Source organism: Antechinus flavipes, chromosome 2, assembly GCF_016432865.1.
Source record: "Antechinus flavipes isolate AdamAnt ecotype Samford, QLD, Australia chromosome 2, AdamAnt_v2, whole genome shotgun sequence".
Taxonomy (NCBI): domain Eukaryota; kingdom Metazoa; phylum Chordata; class Mammalia; order Dasyuromorphia; family Dasyuridae; genus Antechinus; species Antechinus flavipes.
In genome coordinates this window covers 338,383,711-338,409,146 of record NC_067399.1, presented here as the reverse complement: position 1 = coordinate 338,409,146, position 25,436 = coordinate 338,383,711, and positions in this window count along the sequence as shown.

Here is a 25,436-nt window from a genome sequence, read left to right as displayed (position 1 = left end):
AATGAGCATACGATAAACAAATGAAATACTATATTATATAAAAAAAAAACAAGTAATTGACAATAAAAATAGAAAACAGAAATTTCATTGAAATTGATCATAATCAGGTAATGTAATTTAAATTTGTACAATAAGGATTCCAAAGAAACCAGAAATCACCTTCGTCAGAAAACATCTAACTTGCTTGCTAAGTAGAGAGAGGCAGATTCTAAAGGCAACAGTGAGTTTGAATATAAACTTGATTTTAAAATTTTATGAAGAAAGATGATAGGTGATTATGGGCAGTAGCATCTCATAAAGAGAGTAGTGGAAGCTAAAATCAATGTAAAAAAAGCTTGCCATGACCTTCAACTATGCCAAGTTGTCCCAAGGATGCTTAAAGATAAAAATGGAATAGAACAATAAAGAGAAGAAAATTAGAAAAAATTATTAAAATTATTGCAACAAGCCCCTTTCTCCATCAAGAACAGATTAATCATCACTGTTCTGCAAGTCACAAAATTTGAAAAGGTATTAGAAGTCAATATTCAAGATATTTGAAGGAAAGGAAGACACTAAAGGTGTGGAAAAAATCTTGGACCTTATTAATACTGGAAACAAATTCTTGAGAGTTTACTAATAACTACTGACTTTCATGCCTCCTATATAGGCAGATCTTTATGAATCATCTGGTCATAAATCAGTAATATATTTGATGAGGTTATTAGTGGAGAACAAGTCAGCTTTAGCAAATGATGTTCAACAATGGGCTACATATTTACAATTTCACCATTTACTAAAAGAAGTAGAAAAGTTCCCACTATGCTTGTTGTTTGTTGATTATGAAAAACATTTGATTTGGTAGAAAAAAATTCAGTAGAAGAAAAATTCTTCATAGGTTATATTTTGTAGCCTACTCATACCCAACATGCTACAAGCTCTTTTGAAACATGTTTCCTACCCATACCAAAATCATTTAAGATTCAAAAAGTATAACAATATAAATAACTCTATTCAACATTTTGATTTAGATCAACTGTCAGTTTGAGATGGAGTTCGTAATAGATGGTGAAATCCTCCAGATATTTCTATTTGAAAATTTTCTTGAACTTTGAAGAGCTGTTTGATACTTTCTGGATGAAATTTGGCTTAATCTTCTATCCAGGAAAGATGAAATTATGAAAAATGTTCATTGACCAAATCATAATATGCAATTAGATGTACACTCTCTGGAATCCATCCAACAGTAAGTATATTTGGGACCCATGGTTCAAATGGATGATGAATTGATTCTAGAGCTGAAGAGAAAAATAAAGCGGACTAGATTAATTCCAAGAAATTACAAAGTTCCTTTAGTGACCCCCAAACTTCCCTTAAAAGCAAAAAGCCTATCTTTTTAATACTATCTACTAGTATTCCTCAATCGTAGCAAAATACGGAATATCACAAGTTCCAAAGAATTAAATATGAATATCGTGTCAGTCCATTCTGTCTAATCTTGTCCATATCTTATCACTAGTTCATCACACATGGTCCAAACATATTAGACTTCCTCAATTTCTCCCATCTTCACTACAGTACTACAAGGATACTGGCTGTTTACCATATATACCTTGGCTTCACCACTTAATCAGCCTTTCTTCATTTCATATCATACAATTCTTTAGTGACATCTTTTACTTTTCTATTTCTTCAAAATTCCTCATAGGTTATATTATGTAGCCTGCTCATACCCAACATGTTTCTCTCCAATGTTCTGTGCATGACATTCATGTTTAATTCTTTGGAACTTGTTATATTATGTATCTTGCTACTATGTAGCAATACTAGTAGATAGCTTTAAAAAAGGTAGACACTGGAAGTAGAATATGTAAGACTTGAAAAATGGATGTGTCTGGTAAAGAAGAAGGAAAAATATTAGGATTATAGTTTTAGAACTGGAAAGGATTTTATACATCATGAAATCCAACTTCTTCATTTTATAGATGTGAAAAAATGAGGGTCAGAAATGAAAAAGTTTGCCTAAGGTCATATAGGTCATGGAGTTAGGATAAATCCTAGATTTGGGATTTGGACCCATATCCTCTGACCCAAAGGATGATGAGAAGGTTGTGAACTCAAATGATAGGAAAAATGGCAGTACTTTAAGTAGGAATACAGAAGCTTAGAAAAAGAAAGAATTTGGTGGAAATAAAATTAGTAAATTTTGGACATGTTGTATATGACATACAGGTAGCAAGAAAAACAAGTAAGACCTGTGCCATGAAGGCTGAGAAAAGAGAGAGCATTTAAAAGAAAGAGGTCACCAACAACATCAAAAACTCCAAAGAAGTAAAGAAAAAACATATTGACTGAAAAAAAGCTATTAGATTGGGTTTAGCAATCAGTTGAGTGGTAACATTAAAAAATCAATTGGAAGCTTTGGATAAATGGAAAGAGAGAAAATGGAGGCAACAGATATTAGGTAAAAATAGTGATTAGTATGATTTGTCTATGAAAAGTTAGTATAGAATCCTACTTTAATTGTTCCTACAAAATAGGTGTTAGTTAAGTCATAGCAAGCATAGGGCCTCTTAGAATGGCAGACATAGAAGGGCATAGTTTGGCATCTTTTTCTATCTTCTCTCCATCACCTCTATCCTTGCCTATGTTCAGAAAAGATGCTGAGACACTTCTTTCTTTCCATGGATGGTGAGCAAGGACAGACTCTAGTCTGGAGTAAAGGGTCATCAAGGAGGTGAGTAGTTGAGCAGATTTATTGTTCTAGTTGAACAGAGATCATTCTCTAGAACAGTGTGTGTGTGTGTGTGTGTGTGTGTGTGTACAAAATGTATGTATGGTAAGTACTGGCACATGAGATTTCTGTGTCCCTGCAGCTTCATATATTGTTTTCCACCACTTATTTTTAGAGAGATTTTAGCTTCACCTATTACTCTTGGGCCTAGAGTAATGACTTTATTTCACATCTTGTAGGAAGGAGAATAGTAGGAGCCACAACTGAATACAGCTGGGCTAGCACTAAGGCAGATCTAGCACCAGAGTACCCTAAGGGTCCTTAAACCAGTGATCCTATTGGAGGCAGTGAAGGAAAAAAAACCAGTGCTAACATAGAACAACCAGCTACCACCAGTCCCAGAGGCCTTAGCATAGGAGGTCTTGCAGGAAACCTGTGACAAGCACTGTCTGCGATATCTGTGTGACTTCTGCCAGGGCCACATCAGGGAATGGAACCAGCTCTAGGTAGGGACTTGCAAGAGAAGGCATTCGAGAAGGACTGAGACCCAAACTCATATTAGACCACTAGGAAATTGCCTCAGAAACCAGACATTGCTCTAGATGAAGCTCAATTTCATCCATTACTGTTGGGCCATCATCTCACCACTATATTTCACAGCTTTTGAAGTTTAGGCCCATTTGCCTCACCCCATTTAAGGTTTTCACAAGAAGAACAAGGCCTGGATTGCCTTTGGGAAATTGTTCAGTGTTTTTAATAATCTTAAGCTTGTGTCTGAAACAAGAATCTCTATTTTTCAATATCTGTATTTTTCCAATGATGCTTTAAGATAGGTCACAGAATACCATCATCAAAGAATTAAAGTTCTGATTTGCCCAAAGAGGAGTCAGTAATAAGGTAAGTATGAATAATATAAATACAGAAATATGCATCATATTACTAATGAAAATTATTGCAAAAGAAATGGCATAAAAGGTATCATTACAGAAATGCATGACAAGGAAAGGATATGGAAGTATCATATAATGAAAATGAGGGATAATTTATCTATAGGCTTCATAACTCACAGATATCTGTGTAAAATCATGATATATAGAGGGAGGACTTTATGAATTCCCTGTGAAGAGAGCATGGAAGAATATTACACACAAGGTGAAAAGAAACTGATGGACTTAGATATGGACAGTCAAAGAGTGCATTCAAAACCACAAGAGAGATCCAACAAGGTATTAAATGAACTTAGTTGAATTAACTTCCAGTTTTAAAATGCAGATTTTAAACAATTAGGAGAGCCAAGCATATTAATTACTCATACCCTTAGTTAGGTATGAGACACTAATAAGGTAATTGCTTAATTTTATCTTTGGGGAAATTGGAATATTGGTGGATGACTCTCCTCAGGATACTTATGTGTAGTTGATAAGTGAAGGGAAAGTAGTACTTTTAGACTGATGTTTGTGAAATTTGCACATTCTACTACTTTTTCAGAGCTAATTCACTTTGAAAGAAGAGATAGTGACCTAGATGAGATATCTTTATGATGGAGTTTTTTGCCTTTAGAGGTGTGTTATTCCTAGATATCTTTTTCTATGTGCCTCTGTTCTCTGCATTGTATATGTTCTGGGCCATACTGTGAGCTGTCCAAGATTTCAAAGAGCATGGGAGAGAATACAGGAGATCTTAAAAGTATTGAATAATTTGAGATCCTGGCCTAGAGTAATGGGCATATTATTACACTTTTTTTATGTGTGGGTAGAGTGATGGGAATATTATTGCACATTTTTGTGGGGAAGGGAACAGCAGACAAAATTAACCATCTTCATAATTTCCATTAGAATTAGCATGTTTTAATGAATATGTACAGACTTCTTTGCCAGTTTTCCAATTTTCACTCATATTTGTGGTTCTATTCCCCCCAAAAAACAGATAAATTTTACTCTATTCAGGGCTCTTGAGTAATCCTGAGGAACTGGAATTTCTAGTCATCATTTCTGAGCCTCTACCAAGTGTACTTCTCAAAAACCAGTTGGCTATAATAGATTTGGAGAATTTTACTGAGGGATATCAAGAACAGTTGGTAGAAAACATTCCTCTCTCCAAAAGAAAAGGGTGGGTGGGCACACACACACACACACACACACACACACGCACGCACACACACACACAGATGGGGGAGGGAGGGAAGGAGGAAGAGAGGAAAAGAGAGAGAAGAAAAGAGAGAGAAAATGAGAGAGAGAGAGAGAAAAGCAAAAAGAGAGAGAAAGACAGGAAAGAGACAGAAACAGAGACAGAGAGCGAAAGAGAAAAACAGACACACTCATAGACAGAGACAGATAGACCAAGACAGAAAGAGATAGATACAGACAGACGGACAGAGACAAAGACTTGAACAGAAATATATACAGAGACCAAGGGAAGAGTATAGTTATAATTAGAATATGATAGTGGTGAAGCATACTTTTAGAAAATATTTGTATAGAGTATAAATTCATAAGTCCTATTTCTTGGAAGCACTTTCTTGACTCCATATCTAATATTATTCTCTGCTGCAATGAGTTACTCTCATTGAAGGTTTATCTTCCCTCAAGTGGCTACCTTTCTGGATTTATTGTGTCTGTCTTTATCTCTCACAATTTCTAATTGGATTCATTATTTTCTAACTGTCCATTTTCTTCAATAATATGTTCAATAGTGGGGAGAGTGTAACATCCTCTCTGGGCTCACTTGACACTGTCCTACTTTCTTCCCTCTGGTATTACTGCAAGTGTTTGCCTTCTCAAGGTACTCCTGAGCTGACAATGCTTCATCACTTGAATGAGCCACTACTCACCTGAACTCACTGATGCATTATAATTGTTCTTTTTATTTATAACCTTAGAATGGTGACTTATATTTTCACCCAGTGACTTTTTATATGGGCATTATCTTTCCTTTATCCCAAAGTCCTTTGATTCTTTCCAACTGACTAATGATGTGTTCATCCATCACCATGGCTTAATTGTTGATTTCCCTTGCATTCAAGATTGCCTTCCCTTATTGAAATTATTATTAACAATCCAAACTCGTAATGGTTTTAAAAGTAGTTTTATTTCTATTATGCTTACTATGTTTTAAAATTTTATCAATAATATAAAAGGATTAGTAAGAATTATTTTTATTTAATGAACCACCAAAATTTCAAAATTCACTCATTATACAGATAAAAGGCTTGGATGGTTTGAGGCAGGGTTAGTCCAATAGTCCAAATCTTGTGTCAGAAGATAACTCTTAGTTACAACAACCTCAAGGCTTGAGTTGCTCTAATGGGGAAGAAAGGAGGGAAAGTGGTAAGAATTACATTTTCTTACACTGTGAGCTCCCTAAGAATAGGAGCTATTTTTCCTTTCTTTGTATCTCCAGTGTTTAGCATAGTGCCTGACACATAGAAGATGCTTAATAAATGCTTGTTCACTATTTTCTTATTGAGTAGACTGCTCCTATTCCATCTTTTTTTCTTTTTTTTTCTTTTCTTTCTTTCTTTCTTTCTTTCTTTCTTTTTCTTTCTTTCTTTCTTTCTTTCTTTCTTTCTTTTTTTTTGGTAAGGCAATTGGAGTTAAGTGACTTGCCTAAGGTCACATGTTAGTAAGTGTTAAGTGTCTGAGATCTGATTTGAATCCAGTTCTTCCTGCCTTCAGGGTTAATGCTTTGTCCACTATGCCATCTACCTATCCCTAGATTGCTCCTATTATCACCCAGCTCAACTCTTCCTCTTTGTAGGTCTTGATGTGGTATGGAGTCTAATGAATAAGCAAACAAAAGAGATAGAGAGTTTTTTTTGTACCCAGTAGATCAATCCCACTTTGACAAAGAATGAAATACAATATTGCCTAGACTACAGAGGCATCATTGATTACAAAACTGCATTGAAAATAATTTTGGGTAATTTCCCTTATATCTTTTGTGTCTTGAAGTGGGTTCTAGGGATTCTTTGTGCTTTGTCAGTAAAAGCACTTAATGAATGCAAAGCGATAGTGAGAGACTAATAGAATATATCTTTTCACATTGAGGAAATATTTGAAAACTAGTGAAAAGAAAGTCTGTTTTGAGATTGATCAGTCACTTTTCAGTCACGTCTGACTCTTCATTACCTTATTTGGGATTTTTTCGGCAGGGATACTGCAGTGACTTGCCATTTTCTTCTCCAGTTTATTTTACAGATGGGGAAACTGAAGCAATGGTGTGTCTGAGGCTAGATTTGAATTTAGGAAGATGAGTTTTCCTGTCTCTAGATCTGGTGCTCTATCCACTAAGCCAGTGGCCCAAATCCTATGCCACAAGACAATTCTTAGTTACAACAATCTCAAGGCCTGAGTTACTGTAATGGGGAAGAAAGGAAAGTGGTAAGAATTAGACTTTCTTAGACTGTGAGCTCCTTGAGGGTAGGGAATGTTTTCCCTTTCTTTGTATCCTCAGGGCTTAGCACAGTGCCTGACATAGAAGGTGCTTAATAAATGCATGTTCACTATTTCCTTATTTAGTAAACTGCTCCTATTCTAGTACCCAAGACTGCTCTAAACATACAAATGTTTAATCACCTACTATATCAGGGACAGGCAGGTAATTATTTTATACTCCTCGTACATTGAGGGTCAAGTGGAGGTAGGTAGGTAAGTAGATATTATAGGATAACCAACATTGCCACAGTTATGATACTTTCATAATAATGTCATTAATACATTATAACCAAACCCCACCATAACATTGTAATAGCCCATTCTTTACTTTAGGTGGCTAAATACCCATTTATAACATTATAATGGTAATAACCTCATTTGTGTGTGTGAAAATAATCAACATCTTTACTAGGAATATTTGTGCTTTTTCTAGCTCTTTGAAACAATGTACAGGATGAACTCCAAATTGTTTTGTAAGCCATTTCACTTGTGTTATGTTCCAGTAGTTTTAGAATATCTTCACACTTTTAATAGATCATGGATCAGATGATGATCTGATGGTCAGCATCAATGTGTAACCTTAAAAATAAGTTGCAACATTCACTTTGAGGTGTTGTATTAAGAAGCTGCTATTATAAAATTTTGTTTTTATCATAGAAGAAAAAGTTTAAGATAATGTAGATGTGAAGAGACACATAAGGAGAAAATTTGACTTCTGAAGCAAGAAGCATGAAATTTGTCCTAAATGATCAACAATAATTATATGGGATACTCTGATGTTGACTCTAGGGAGAAGACCTAAGACCACTGATCATTATGGGAAGAGATCTAGGACACTGTTCTACATAGAATCCTGACATAAAAGGAAGTTGTTTCTAAGGAGGCTATTACCAGGGAAGGAGAAAGATGGATTTAGGTTGTGGAGAAACTCACCTAGTGTGCAGCCACTGATGAGATGAAACACACTGACAACTTCTTTGTTTATTGGAGTATTTCTGCTTACTAGTTACTATGCTGCTGAAGGAATTAAAGTTCTGTCAAAATGTAAATGCAACACATTTAACATTGCACAATCTTTATTTAAAATTTTTTTTAGCCTTTAAATTTCATTGCCCTGGGGCAAAGTTCTAGTTGTCTTGCCCTAGTTATTTTTCTGGACATGGTTAAAGCAATGTGCTGAAAATGGCAGATGTTATTCTATAATTTTCCGCAAAAGGACTTTTTGCCTACCCTGCAAAATATTTCTAGTGCCATATTTCCTCTTTTCATCTCCCTCTGCTTAACCAGGATCCAATGCTTGCCAAAAGTTCTGGGAGATTTCTCTTGGGATGATTTAATTTTGTTGATGACCTCAATATTCCAGAAGATAGCCTGGTGAGATTTGGACTTACCTATATGATACTAATTTATACTGAACACAAATGTGAATGAATTTTGTGAAAGCAAATATCTTCTGGAAGAATTTAGTGAGGCAAACATGCAACCTCTAGTTAAAATCCTTTTCAAGTTAAAGTGACAGAAACTCATTGCTATCAGAAGTGGTTTGGCCTTTAGGAGAATAACTTTGGTTACTTTACCCTAGAGAAAGAGTTAAAACTGAATTTATTATTGGCATCGATTATTTTCTTTTTGTTTGAGTCTGAGGATTCAAGGATAGATCTAGTTTTAGAGAATAGTAAATTTTCTCACCCTTACTCATTATTGTTTCTGACTAGAAATAGGACTCCCCCCCTCCCAAAGCAGATTCCCTTTTGGAAGGGAGTAGGAGATGTGATATGAAAATAAGAATTTGTATTTTGTTACTTGTTTAAAATACTTGTTTTCGCTAAAAGGCAAATATTAGTTTTGAGAAGTGGTGTGATATACATACATACATGCACATATATGTGTGTGTATGTGTGTGTGTGTATTGCATAGAAAGCTGATGTTGCAGTCAGAAAAGCCTGAAATCAAGTCCCACCTTTGATACATTCTAGCTGTGTACATTATTTTTCTCTGTAAGTAGAAATACTGTGCTTGGAATTACAATGATTTAATTTTAAAAAGTATCTATGGCAGGCTTTAATTCTAAATTCAAAGAAAAAAGATGAGAAACCATTTTTTTTGGTAAGATAGATGAAAAAAGGTCCCATTATCTTAAAAATATTATAAATCCTTAAAGTATTTTCACTGTGCTTCTGATAAAATGTGTAAAGAATCTACTTAACAGAATCATAACTGGGTAAAGTGCCCAAGAATGCTAAAATTTTGAGAGTATCAACATCATCCCAGAGAATTCTTCTTCCTCATTGGCTACATTTGTAGCTTCTAGTCAGCTGTGGCTCCTCTCGCTTCCAAATGGAAACTAGTTCTTCGGGTAACTAGTTTTTTCTCATGACTCCATCTACATTCTTCCCACTTTGAATGGCATCCAGTTATGTTCCCCCACCTCTACTTCCATCCCTTTCCTATTCTATCTCCCTCCTTGCCACATGCACAAAAATTGCTAGTTATGATGATGATACTTGTTCTCTGTTTTAAAACCATCTTATATTTCATTTAAAAACCCATTAAGTTTCCTATTTATTTCACATTTATTTCAATGGAACATTCAGTTCGGCAGAAAATCCAGTGAAACAATGTATAAGCGAATGATTCATACAGAATAAGTGATGCTAAATGGTCTTTAGTAAAATTTGCAAATGTAATTACAGAGTGAGTGAGAGTTAGTATATTGTGGAAATGAGGGTTAGTATATTGCAGAAATTGAATAAACAAAGCTCAGCAATATGGAGATGCCCCTTGTTTGACTAAGTGATTATTTCCACAACACAGACATTGATCGCATTTAATCTAGTCATTGAGAGTGAAGTTGACCACTTTGTGTAATCCTGCCTCATTTAAATCCAATTCACCCACAAGTTAAGATATCACTTTATGATGTGGTTGGTCCTCTTTGAAAATGGACAAACAAAAACAAGTTGGAAAGGAAAAAATGCAAAGGAAAATTGGGAATTCCTTGCTTTCAAACAGAATGGTTAAAAAAGCTTATGGGATTAGGGAGGAGGAGAGAAAAGAGAAGAGAATGGTTATGAAAGGGGAATTAGATATTTTTAACAAAAATCAAGAAAGACGGACCTTCTGTATAGAGATTTGATTCCCTTTTCTTCCATACTTTGTTCTGCATCCTCCCGTTACATTCAATAGTCAGAAGAAGCCAAAGAAGTGCTCACTGGATCAGCCAAATAGTATGAAAGTTCCCTGGCAAGAGGTGAGACTCCTGCTCCCTCTAGTGCTGCAAAATGGCCACACAGGCTATCCATCGTGTTTAGTTCTACTGAGGGGACAATACAGTGACCAGTGGATGTTGTGAAATGATTTGTAAAATGACACTTTGAGTGATCACTTTACTAAAATGACCTGATTTCAGATACACCAGTAAAGGAGATGGTATAGAAGCTAGAGAACTTCCTAGACATGACCTGATAATCAGAGGAGAATTTCAGAGAGTCTCTTTTGAGGTTGGAGAATGCTACTCTACATAGGAGTCCTTCCATCAGGAGAAGTTTCCTAATACAGCGAACTGTCATGAGTAGGGAAGGAAGAACCTTTTAATTGATCATCCTGCTTCTAAGTTTCTCCCCTTCTCCCTATCCCTCCCCCCATTTCATTTTCTGCATATCACCAAATGGTTATTTCTAAAATATAAGTATGACTGTCACTATCCTGCTTAAGAATTTTCTTTTGCTCCCTATTCACTCTAGAATAAAATATGCACTTCTCTGTTTGGCAATTAAAGCTCCCTATGATCTGTTTCCACCCCATTTTTCTAGTTTTATTCCATATCTTTCCACTTTTGTGCTTTACATTCCAATTAAGCCAGCCCATTAGCAGTTTTCTATATTGTGTCTCTGATGTGCATATCTTTATGAAGGCTTTCTCCCCCTTGTCTGGAATATTTTTCCTCCTCACCTCTGCCTCTTGGAATCCTTTTAAGTGTCACCTCCTAAGAAAGTCCTTTTTTCTAAACTTCCCAGACACCAGTGCTACTATCAGTGATTTTGTATGTATTTTGCAATTACTTAGCTGTGTATGTTAATTCCCTCAATAAGAATATAAGCTCCTATTAATATCAGGAATTTGATATTGTCTTTGTATTATCAGTGACTGGCACAATATTAGATACTTAGCAAATGCTTATAAAACTCAAGAAGAGAATTGGAAAAGGGAGAGTAAAGAAGACACAGATGTTACAGGAAGGACAACATATATCCATGAAGAACTTTGGGCTTTTACATTTCCAAGTGGGACAGGAAGCAAAAATTTAATACTGTCTTGCCTAATGCAGGCTGTCTGGCCCCCTTAATCTCTGCATGATAAAGAAGTGGAAACACACATGTGAAGTGATTAAAGAACTGTTGTTGCCACTTGGACTTACTCTTTGTTGTTTTTCCTTTCTGAAATCAGAATAGACAGATGAGAAATTGTATAGTTGGCAAAGCTGATTAGCATATACATCCTTATATTCCCTTAGTGGCTTGTATATTGCTAATAAACCCTGTGTATATATTTGAGACCCAAAGGTAATTTGGTTTAATCTTCTCACTTTACAGTTAATGAAAATAAATCTTAGAGAAATAAAATGTGACTTTTTCAAGGTCATGCATATAGTAAGTGCCAGGTCTTTTACTACAAAGTTCTTTTCACTGTGCCATGATAATGAGCAATATTTCTCTTCCTTGAGATCTTGGAGTAGACTTATTATATAGACTAATCTTTTTAAAATAATACTTTCATCATGCCTTATTTAAAAAAAAAACTTTTCAGAAACTTTGCTACTTCTTAATCCATTAAAAAATTCCCATTTTCTCCACATACTTTGTTATGTAGTGGAATCCCTTTAATGTTTTTCACCTGGCTTTAATAACCATAAATTGGTTTATCTACCCAAATTCATTTTCCACAATCTTTGAACATCTAGTGTGGTATAGTAATGTGAAAAACATTATTTTTTTGCAATCATTAATGATTTAATCAGAACTAGTGTTTTCTTCTTTTCTACTTTCTTATCCATAAATCAGCCAGTATGAAAAGTCTTTGGTAAAGATTTATACAGGCTAAGATATAATCAGACAGTAAAAGAAATACTAAGTTTAGGCTAATGAGTACATTCCTGTTCATTGTGTCTGCTCACACAGATCTGATCTGGGAAGTGCTGATTTTCCCTTTTGTCAGATTGGTGATGTAGAAATTGGCAAGTCTCTTTGACCAAAATTAGGGTTACCCAAATCACATACCCCAAGACCCTCAATGTAATATGGTCCACTCTCTCATGTAATCTTTATTTTTCTCATTGATTTTTTTCTCAATAGCATTTCATTTTTTAAAATATATGTAAAGATAGTTTACAACATACATTTTTTCAGGATTTGTGTTACACATTTTTCTTCCTCCCTTGCCTCCTCAAGACAGAAATCTGTCTACAATCTGGTGTACATTAAATATGTGCAATCCTTTAAAATATATTTCCATATTTGTCATGGTGTGCAAGAAAAATCAGACCAAAAGGGAAAAAAAACACAAGAAAATGAAAAACAAACAAAAGGTGAAACTTTGATCTGCATTCAGAATCCATATTTCTCTCTCTAGATGCGAATGACATTTTCCATCCCAAGTCTATTGGAATTATCTTGAATCACCACATTGTTTAGAGACCCAAGTCCATAATAGTTGATCATCACATAATCTTGTTGTTACTGCGTATAATGTTCTATTGGTTTATGTAAGTCTTTCCAGGCTTTTGTGAAATCAACCTATTCATCATTTCTTATAGAATAATCATATTCCATTACACTCACATGCCATAATTTATTCAACCATTCCCCAATTAATGGGTATCTACTCAATTTTCAGTTCCTTGCCACTATTAAAAAAAAGTTGCTACAAACATTTTTGCATATGTGGGTCCTTTTCCCTCTCTTATGATATCTTTAGGATAAAGACCCAGCAGTGAGACAGCTGGATCAAAGGGTATTGCACAGTTTTATAACCCTTTGGGCATAGTTCCAAATTGTTCTCCAAAATGGTCAGATCATTTCACAACTCCAGTAACATTGCATTGATGTCCCTACCCCCTCCAACATTTATCATTATCTTTTTGAATCATCTTAGCTAATCTGTTTCTCATTAATTTTTAACCAATAGGAGTTGATTGCCACCTTGGGAAGCAGCTCTGCAAAGCACATATTAATGGTAAGCCCATCATCATGTGGGGTCTTTGGTCTAAGAGAGATTGCCATATGAACATTTTAATTAAAATGCTAGCTTTATTAATAAAATAATTAAATTACCCAGTAATTATGTTTCTTGAACCTTTTTGAACACCACAGTGGAAAGAAACCAGATTTAAAGGTTAAATAACTTTTGGCACCTGGATAAGTCAATTAACATCTCTGAGTCTCAGTTTCCTTCTATAAAATGATGAGATTGCACCATACAGCCTTTCAGGTCTCTTCCTCTGCCCTGGTTACATTGAGCTCTCACAAGAATGCAAAGTTCATGCCTATTTTTTATAAAATTAACTTCAACTGGGTAGGAAAGGAAGAATCTTTTAATTGATCTTTTTACTTCTTTTCTCTTTCCTTCCTCCTTGTCCCCTCTATTCATCCTTTGCATAGCTTTCAAATGGATATTTCTAAAGCACAGATATGACCATGTCACTCCCTTGCATTAGAAGTTTCTTTTGCTTCCTATTCACACTGTAAAATAAAATATGTATCACTCTGTTTGGCATATAAAGCCTTTCACAATCTATCTCCAGTCCATTTTTTCAGATTTATTCCAAATTCTTTTTCTCATGCCTTACATTCCAGTCAAACTGATGTACTTTTTATTTCCTATAAGTAGGAAACAACACTATCTTTATTTTTTCCATCTATCCAAATCCTACTGTTTTCAAGTGTTAGTTCAAATTCTACCCATTTTCTATATGTAACAGTAATAATTTCTATTAGACCCTAGTGCCTGGGTATACTTGTCTTCTCCCTCTGTGCTAAGGAGTTTCTCTTAGCTTTTAATCTATGCGCTAACATAAACCAAATTCAATCATGGGGGAATGTGAACACCTAAAAGATTGAATCAGTCTCAGGTTTTGGTTCTTTCAACCTTCATCCTAAAGCCTTAAGGGCAAAAAATGTACAGATTTTAGTACATGTCTAAGATCTCTTTAAAATGAGACAGAGAAGTTATCCTACTAAATTCCTTCTATAACTTAAAAAAAAATGGATCTTGATACCCGAGAGTAAAAACAGAGACAAAAACCTATAGACCAATATCCTAATGAATGTAATGAAAAAAATTAAAACAAAATGTTAGTAAAGAATCTAAAAGAACATCACATAGATTCTGCACTAGAATCAAGTTGGATCTATGTCAGGAATACTGGATTGGTTTAATATTAGAAAAAGTATAAATATAATTGACCACATTAATAAGATCAACAAAAATCATATGATTATATTAATAGAAACAGATTTTGAGAAAATATAACTACTTAATCTTTTTAAAAACACACTGGAAAATATAAGAATAATCTATATGTTCTTAAAATGGCAAATAGTATATGTCTAAAATCAGGACAGCATTATATATTATTTAGAAACCTTTGCAATAAGATCAGGGGTGAAGCAAAAATGTCCATTGTTATCAGCACTATTTATTTTAGTCCTACAAATCCTAGATATACATTGAGACAAGAAAGAGAAACTGGAGGAATATGCATAGACCAAGAAGAAACAAAATTATTGCTTTTTGCAGATAATGTGAGGGTATACTTAGAGAACCCTAGAGAGACAACTAAAAATTAATTGAAACAATTAATAATTTCAGTAGAGATGCAGGATATAAAATAAACCCAAATAAATCATTTGTATTTCTGTATATTACCAATAAAAACCCAGCAGGAAAAGATATAAAGAGAAATTTCATTTACAATAACTACAGAATATATAAAATACTTAGGAATGTACCTGTCAAAATAATAATTTATATAACATTTTAAACTTTGCCAAACATTTTACAAGTATTATTTCATTTGATTCTCACAGCATTGCTGGGAGGTAGGTGTTAATATTTTTCCATTTTATAGGTGAAAAAACTGAGGCAGACAGTTTAAGTGACTTGCCTAAATTCACACAATTAGTACATGTCTGAAGGCATATTTGAACTCAGATCTTCCTAACTCTACTACCACTGTATCCATTGTGTAACCTAACTGCTTCATAAACATAGAAAATATTAATACAACTACAAAACATTTATAGAAATAAATATAGACCTAAATAGATGCAGGAATAATAAGTGCTCATAGTTAGCCAATATAATTAAAATGACAAAAATTCCAAAATTAATTTACTTATTCAGTTCCATACCAATCAATATACCACAGAGTTACTTTATAGACAGAAAAAATAATGAAATTTATTTGGAGGAACAAAAGTAAAACATCTCAGAGTACATAATGAAAAAAGTGAGAAGGAAAAGGTTGACAAGCAGCTCTAGATATCAAACTATACAAACAATATTCAACATAAATAGTTGCTGGTTAAAAAATAGAAAAGTTGATCAATAGAATAGATTTTGCCCCAACACTAGGTATCTTCCTTCCTCTCCTCTTCTCTTTATCTTTTTTTTTGTGTGTGTATTATTTTCCTCCATTAGATTGTAAGCAATTTGAGAGCAATTTTTTCTTTTTCATACTTATATTTCCAGAGCTTTGTACAGTATTTGGCACATAGGAGGTGCTTAATGAATGTTTGTTGACTGACTGACAACATACAAAAATTAATGAACATAGTATTTATGTAGTTTTATTTTAATATTTCATTTTTCTCTCAAAATAATATTAAAATATTTTAAACATTTTTTAAAGTTTTGAGTTCCAAATTCTATTACTTTCTCCCTTCCCTCCTTCGTTTCTGAGATTGTAATCAATCTGATATGGTTTATACATGTGCAGTCAGATAAAACACTTTCATATTATTCTTTTATTCAAGAAGACTCGAACAATTAAAAAAAAAGAAATAAAGTGAAAAATTCTTTCTGTACTCAGACATTATCAGTCCTTTCTCTGAAGGTTGATAACATGTTTCATCAAGAATCCTTTGTGATTGTCTTGGATCATTGTATTGCTGAGAATAGCTAAGTTATTCATGGTTCTTTATCATATAATATTCCTGTTACTGTGTACCATGTTTCTCTATTCTGCTTACTTCACTTTGCATTAATTCATATAAGTCTTTCCAGATTTTTCTAAAATCATCATTCCTGTCATTCCATCACAATCATTCCTCAGTTTAGGCTGTGTTTATAAACACTTTTAAGTTTCCCAGCTACTGGACCAAGGATTTAAAAAAAAAAAAAAAAAAACTTGCTGGGAAAATGTGATGAGTCAGGTAGAAATTAGCCTTAGATTACCATCATCTCACACCAAATACCAAGGTAAACTGCAAATATATACATGATCTTGACAAAAAAAGTCACATCCTAAACAAATTAGCAGAACAAAAATAATTACCTTTTAGATCTATGGAGGAAAGAATTGATGACTAGTATATTAGGCAATTTGATTCATTATGTTTTGCACAAACAAATTCAATGTAATTGAGATATGAAAGGAAGCAGGTACCTTATAAAAGATTTTTGTGTCAAGTTTCTTTTATAAATGTCTCATTTACAAAGTACATAAGGAACTCATGTAATAGGAAAAAAAGAGCTATTCTCAAATTGATAAATGGTCAAAGGATATGAATAGAAAGTTCTCCAAGAAATTTGATTTGTCGCCATATTAAAAAAATTTCAACTCACTAGTCATTAGAAAAGTACAAATTAAGCCAACTCTGATGTTCTACTTCAGACCCAACAGATTGCCAAAATTGACAAAAATAGAAAATGATAGACATTTGAGAAATTGTGAGAATATAGGTCCATTGGTGCTGTTATTAGTAGAACTGTGAATTGGTTCAGCTTTTCTGCAAAGTAATTTGTCATTATGCTCCAAAAGTTACTAAATTGTCCATTATTTTTGACCAAGCCTATGTCCCAAAGAGATAAAAGAAAGAAGAAAACATATATGCAAAACTATTTATTCTTCATCATCATCATCATTCTCTCTCTCTCTCTCTCTCTCTCTCTCTCTCTCTCTCTCTCTCTTTCTTTCTCTCCCCCCTCTACTTTTTATTAGTAGCAAATAACTGGAAACTAAAAGAATTCTATCAATTGAGGGATAACAACAAATTATGGTATATGAATATAATGAAATACTCATGCTATAAAAAATAGAGTGAATTAGTTATGACAAAACATGAGAAGACTTTGTATGAATTCATGTAGAGAAAATTGAACAGAACCAACGGAACAATTTTTACCATAATATTAATAAGGAAAATTGAACAATAATTAACATAATAATCAGTCATGATTTCAGGGGATTTATGATAAAGAATGTTGCCTACCTCCTGACAGAGAAGTGATGTACTGATTTGTAGAATGAGATATGTTTTTTGAATATGATAAATGTGGGGTTTCTTTTTTAATTATACTAATTTATTATAAGGGTTTTTAATTTCTTTTTGTGGTTTTTTTAAAATTTGGGGTCATGGGAGGGAGGAAAAAATGAATGCTTGGTAATTGAAAAAAGTTAATTAAAAGATAAAGAAAAATTCAACATGAGGATTTGAAGAGTCTGTGCAGGTGTTTGAGGCAACTGGACAATTGAGACCCTAGAATGAAGCTATAATTCCTTCTCAATTTATAGTCTACTGGACAAATTTTCTATTATAGTTATCCCTGAATTAAGTGCATCATGTCAGATGCTGTGAATCACTACTCCTAGGCTCCAAATTTTATTTTATTTTTAAAGATTTTTATGTATTTCATTATTTTCCAATTACCTGCAAAAAAGTTTAGCATTCATTTTTAACAGTTTGAATTCCAAATTCTCTCCTTCCTTCTCACCCCTCACCCCTCTTCGAGAAGGCAAGCAATTTGATATATATTACACAAGTGATGTTATGCAAAACATATTTCCATATTAGCCATGTTGTAAAAAAAATATTAAAAAAGAAAACGGGAAAAAGTTTGTTTCAGTTTGTATTCTAAATTCATCAGTTCACTCTCTGGGAGATGAATAATATTTTTTCATCATGAATCCTTTGGAATTATCTTGGATCATTATCTTGATTAGTGTAACTAAGTTCTTCACTATTAATGATTTTTTATGTCACTGTTGTTGTTTACAGCCATTTTCAGTTGTCTGACTCTTCATGATATCTTTTGATGACTTTCTTCAATAAGATTTGTCATTTCCTTCCTGTCATTTTATCGAAGAGAGAACTGACTTGTTCAGTGTCACATGCTAGTAAGTGTCTGAGGCTGGATTTAAAGTAAGGTCTTTCTAATTCCAGGGCTAGCACTCTATGTGTACTCTATACTCTCTATACACCAATATTGTTGTTCTCTTGATTATTTCACGTCACTTTGCATGAGTTAGAATGTCTTTCCAGTTTTTTCTGAAACTATCTTGCCCATCATTTCTTATAGTACAGTACTATTCTATCACAATCGTAATCACATACTGTTTAGTCATTCTCTGCTTGATAGGTATTCTCTTGATTTCTAATTCTTTGCTACAACAAAAAGAGCTGCTACAAATAATTTTGTACGAACATGTCATTTTCATTTTTCTTTTTATTTCTTTGGGAGACAGATTGGGATACACAATTTTATACAGGTCCCAAATTTTATAGCTCTATTTGGAAAGCTAAGAATAATTTAGTGTCAAACACACACTTAAACAAAAAGTTGCATATGATGGCTACAAAACTTTTGTTCTTAGAAAGTCAAAATTTTAGAGTTAAAAAGATCTTAAAGAACATCCAAATGAACTTCTTGATTTTAAGATGAGGTAACTGAGAGCCAGAATTCAGTTCTCTTCTCAATCCAGGGCTTTTTCTACTCAAATCACCACCAATTAGTTACTTGGAAAACTAATTAAGACAGACATTTGATTTGTGATTTGAAAACATTGAATCAATGGAATCTCTATTATCAGACCTAACAGAATCTATCTAAAATCTAGGAAAGCTTCTAGTGCAACACAGAGGCAATTTACATTTAAGGCATATTTCTCAGAGAAACATAATTTCATCCCACAAAGTTTTGTATTGGCTAAGATAGGAATTTAAGATTTATCACGCATCTTATAGTTTTATAGACCTCTTTGGAAAATTCAAACTAAATAATACTACTTCAGATGTTTTTGGAAGTTTACACTGTACAGTTTTCAACACCAGAATGAATGATTTATAGATTAGGAAAATGTCTATTTACTTGCACTTCAGAAAATAAAATAAAATAAACCTTTGTATTTAAAACTGGTAGGCAAGAATTTGGAGATATATATTTTTAACCAAGAACCTGGCTATTATGCAATTCTTGGAAGAAATGGCTATTATTATGAATAGGATAGCTTCAAAGGCAAAAAAAAAGTGACTAAAAGAAAAATGCAAATTAGTTTCTGGGATAGAGACATAATGGGCATCCAATAAATATATATTAACTTGAAAAAGCTAACAAAAACCAAAGTGGAGTGAAATATAAACATAATTAATATGTAATTTAATTCATGTATGAGACAGCTATTCATCTCATTTATGAAAAAATACTTAACACAAAGGCTCATAACTGACTGATGGCAAAGAAGTTTATGCATCAGAAAGCATGACCACTAAAAAATCAACTGTTGGTAGAGCTTACCAAAAGATGTAGACCTGAAAAGACTTGTTTAGACATAAGAAAGTTAAAGGAAAATGGAAAACATCTATTTCGATGTCATACAAGTTTCAAACTTGAACCATTCTAACATAATTTGTATGTGGTAAATGAAGAGAGACCAAAACTGGATCTCTCATTTTTCAAGATTCATTTGAGTTAGTAATTCTTCCTTCTCAGTGGCCAATAAGGGACTGGCTTCATCATTATAATGCATACAAATACTTTGGTAATGAACTATTTCCTTGCAAGTGGCTCATGGGACAGGCTCCATACTCTATGGGGCACACTCTGACCCAATTTCTAATATTTCATGGATGATCACTCAGTAATTTCTGTTTTAGATTTTGCTTTGTTTACATATATCCAGATTTTGGACTCAGTCTTTTGTCTGATAAGAATGAGAAGCTCCTATCTGTCTTTCTTTCATTATCAATTCTAAAATAATGTTCTGCACTCAAATATTTTAAAATCATTATTTTCAAAATCTTAACCTCTCTCTCAAACCTTTCTTTCTTTCTTCTTCTTCTTCTTCTTCTTTTTTTTTTTTAAAGAAGCCTAGTCAGCCAAGAAAGGACTACTCTCTAAAGTGATTACAGTACGTATCAGACTAAGAATTGGAAGATGTCTTTGATTAATTGAGTTAATAGAAACATCTCTTAATTCACATTTGACCAGATGGTAAGCAGAATACTTTGAAGTCAAAGAGGGATTGGGTGGATTTAGGAAAATTGAGTGACAGTTGTTCTATTTTATGAATCAAAATTGTTAACTAAACGTTATAATGATGCTATAGCTTCTTATGGAATTTTGTTTTTGTTTGTAAATAGAGCAAATTCTGAGCACAGATATTTAGTATGATAGAATTTTTCCAAGGTGTGAGGAACTTCTGCTCTTTTTGAATATTTCTCTCTCTAAGAAGACATTTTTAGAATTAGAAAAAATTATTCTATTATTAATAAATTCATCTTTGGCAGGCTTGTACTCCAACATGCTGAATTTTTTTCTTCTACCCTAGTCCCACTACATCTTTTTAGGCTCCTTTGTTGGGTCATCATTCATATTCAATGTTTTATGCTTGTTTATAGCCCATGCATCAGTTCTGTTTCTTTTTATCATCTCTATGAAGATGGCTCCTAGATCTCCACATCCAGTCCATTTCTGAGCTTCAGTTCCACATTATCAACTTCCTGTTGGACATTAGTTGAAATTATATAACATAAATAGGTAGTAGACTCAATTGTGTAAATACTTTCATTATTATTTACTAAGCATGGAAATAAAAGTTGAAAAGCTGTTATGGAGGGCAATCTAGGGCCACTTTGAAAAGAATGAATGTTGATAGAGCAATGAGGCAATGGATTCTAGTAATGAGAACAGTATATAGTTGAAATAGTATATAGGCTATAATATATAGTATATAGGCTAATTGTGTGATAAAGATATTGTGAGACTTATGTGAGATAATAAATGAAAAGCACTTTGTAAACCTTAAAGTACCATATAAATGCCTGTTACTATCATTACTATATTATTGCTGTTAACCTAGAGTCACCAGGCCTCCAGTATGGCAATGGTTTAATTCTCTGAGACTCCTTTTGCATTCTTGTTGAGCTCAAGCAAGGTTTATAGAACAATATAGGAGTATCCTGGTAAAGATTTAACAACAGGTTTGGTATTGGAGACAATGTGTGCACATAATTTAATTCTAGACGGGAACAAACTATGCCATGGGGGCCAAATATAGCCCATAGCCTGTTTTTATGTACTGCAGACTATGAATGGTTTTTACATTTTTAATGAAGTTTATTTAAGTGAAGTTTATTTTAAAATGTTAATTACATTCTTAGCTTGCTACTAGTCAGGTCATTCAAAAACAAGTTATTTGGATTTGGCCTCCAGGCCATAATTTGTCAGACACATCTATATAATAAACAAAATAATAAATTAAAGTCTAATTTGAGGTGATTGCAGGTTTCTAGATGTAAATACTCACACTAAAAATTTAATAGTAAGATCTAGCAAAAAGGTATGAGCTGGCTGTAGCGTACCTCTACTATGTAGAGAAAAGTCAAACCAGAATAGAGGTCATGACAATGGGAAAGTCTTGAGGGATGGAGATTTGGAAGTTATACTGAAGACAAAGAATAGTTTGTTAGGAAGAAGTAGGGAGAAAGATGGAATTATAATTGGTAATGGTCAAATAGAGGAATTTCAGAATTCTGTATTATACAAATGTCCCAGAGACATTTCTAATCATATGTTAGTTAACACCCTTTCCTGCCAAATATTTCTCTCTTTCTAGTTTTCCTCTATTGTTGAAGAAGTTATTCTTTACTGTCTCTCTCTCTCTCCCTTCTGTTAAAACCAAATTGGCTTCCTTTCTATTCCTTGCATATGTCATTCAATCTCTCACTTCTTTGTCTTTAAACAGACTATTTCCAACTCACAGAAGCCTTAGGTTTCTTCAAAGTTCATTTTAAGTATCTCTTCCTGTATGAGGTGAATTGTTATTGTTCTTCCTTTAGGAATGACTTCTTATTTGCTTTATATAAAACTATATGTACAAGAGGGAGTTTGCATCTCAAGATGACATATTGGCTTTCTCCCAAATGAAATGGAATTGCTTCTAGGAGATAGTTTTTGTAGGTGAGAAATTGAAGTAAAGACAATAAAAATAATAAAAATATTGCCCAAGTCATTCTATTCTAACAAGGCAAAATTGACTTTGTGACAGACAAGGAGGAGGAGTCCAACATGTCCAACTCTAGTGGTTCCTTGTTACCTCTAGGATCAAATATAAATACTTCTGTCTACCATTAAAAGTCCTTCACAACCTGACTGCATCCTATCATTCCATCTATTACATTACTTTTCTTCATATACTTTATGGTCTAGTGAAATTTTCCTTCTTATCATTCCTCATAAATGTCATTCCATCTCTTGACACTATATTTTCTGTTCTGGACTAGTCCTGATTCAGGTCACTCTTGTACTTCAAGTATAGAATAGGAAAGACATAATATACTTATAGGCCATTTAACAAGAGGAGGTTTACTTAGCTACAGCATAGATAGGATATGCAAGAAAGATACAGCATTTAGCTTAGGTGTACCACTTTTCTCCTTGTCCCTATACAGAAGCAACAAGGAAAAGTGTAGTGATTTAGTGATTGCAATAAATCTGCTAAGTTTGAAGTAGCTTGAAAAGGACTCTATATGGGTATTCCTTTTTTATGTACTGGAAGTCCTAGAAGCTGGGTCAAAAGCCCCAGTCTTAGTTTCTTGAGCCAATCAAATCTTTTTTAAAAGGTAAAAAAACCTTTCTTAGAAAAACTTAGGCTAGTTCCCAAAGTAGGGGACTTTAGTAGGAAATATTGCTTCTGTCAAACCTTTATAATGGCGGTTTCCTTGTGTCACAATGCAGTTTCTCCTCATTACCTGCTCTTAGAATTCCTTCTTTTAAGGCCCAGCTAACTAAAGCATCACTTCTTTATATAGTTTTTCCTGAACCTTCAGTTGCTAGTGTAGTTTCTCTAAAATTATCTTGTGCCTATCTTATTTATAGTTATATACACAAATAAATTACTTCCCCCAACTAGATTTTAAGCTTCTTGAAGGTATATTCCTTTACTTTTATATTTGTACATTCAGGTTCTAGCACAGTGCTTTGCTTGTAGTTGATGCTTAATGAATGCTTATTGCTTGCTTGAGTAGCGTGTGTTTCTTTTGAAAATGAGCAGTTGACTTTTTTAGTTTATTCACCTATTGAACTTTAATTTTAGCTACATCAAATATGTATTGTAGCAGCATTCCAACTTCTTTCTCCTTACCTTTTCACAAATTTCCCCCAAGCCTGTATAAGAAATATAAATCCCACACGTGTAGAGAGACCCATTAATGGCACTACTTGTGTGGTTCTAATATGGTTCCCCCCCCCAACTCTTCCCCAAGGGACACTTTTGTAAGAAAGAGGTAAAACAGGCCAGAAACCACCCTACTTTCCTTAGAGGTAAGAAATGTATCTTTCTGCTCCTTTGAATATTGTTAATTTAAGGAGTATGATAAGGTCCATCTAGCTTCTGATTGCTTTGTCATTTGGGGAGAAAGGAGACCCCAAGCTTTATATCCAAGGCTTGACCCTTTTCCCACAATAAACACACCTAACAAATAGCAAAGAAGCCCATTTGTTCAAACATGTAATGAAACAGAAATCAGAGAAGGTAACATAGGAAAACATATACTAGACAATGTAGAGTGAAGAAGCCCTTTCAATGGAAATAAGATAACTTAGTTCAATCAAAAAATAAAGTTCTAGATCTCACCCAAAGTGAAACTCCCCAAAGTCTCTAGAGTAGCAAGCTGAGCATAGGGACATGATGGAGACTGTCATCTCTACTTATGTCTTCTCAGAGTGGGTTTGACTTCTTTTATCTTCTCTCTTGAAGCTGGAATTCAGAAATTTGTAGAGTCTTGAACGGGGAATGGCCTTGAAGTGTCCCTAAAGGGGATTGGCAGAGATTGGAGCTCTCTTGCTTCTTGCTAACTCTGCCCTAACCCTCATGTAGATCTGAACTCTTAATCATCACATCAGTGACTTTAGGATAGATCTTATACCTGGAATGCCCTCTCTCTCCTTACTCACTCTCTGTCTTCAGAACTCACTGCATTTACCTTATTTTTTTTCAGGAAGCCTTTTTTTAAATCCCCTTTAGCTATTAGCTTTTCCTCCTCCTCAATTTACTGTGTGTATATTTATTTCTTTATATGTTGAAACTTTCCAAAAGAATACAAGCTCTTTGAGATCAAAGAATGCTTTTTATTTTTTATTTATTCTCTGTGCCTAGCGTAGTGCTTTTCACATAGTAGCTACTTAATAAATGCTTGTAATTAGATTGGAATAGTTTGGATTTCACTCCTCTGGATCTTCTGTTTTAGAAGTAGATCTTAGGGGAAAGACCATACATAGTTGTCAATCTTTTATTAATGTATGTTTGGGGTAAAAAGTTTTACAGTTTTGTTTGTAACTTAATTAAGCTAGCATTATTTGGGCACATCATTCCTTTAGCGTACACAGAAATTTACTTTCCTAATTCTCATTAAAGTATTGAGATGGGATTAATAGTGACAATTTTCTTGTTCAACCCATATGAGCCTTTATTTGCTATTCTTATTGATGATTTTTTCTTTTGTCTAGACATGATCTTTCTAGGCATAAGGAGGATACTAAGTTCTACCATGTGGTATAGCTAGATGTGATTTTTAAACATGCTGTATTGTAGTCTCCATTTTTTATACCATATAACATAATATTTTTTAAAAAGATAAAAAATTCATACAGTTGAAATAAGAAGTAATTTAAGGATATATAATTATTGTGTCTTTGCTAGTAAGAGTCCTTTATTCACTGACTCATCTGTATCTTATGGATTTTCATTGCTTGTGACTATTCTCCCTTAATCATTTGAACATCCCTTTAAGGAA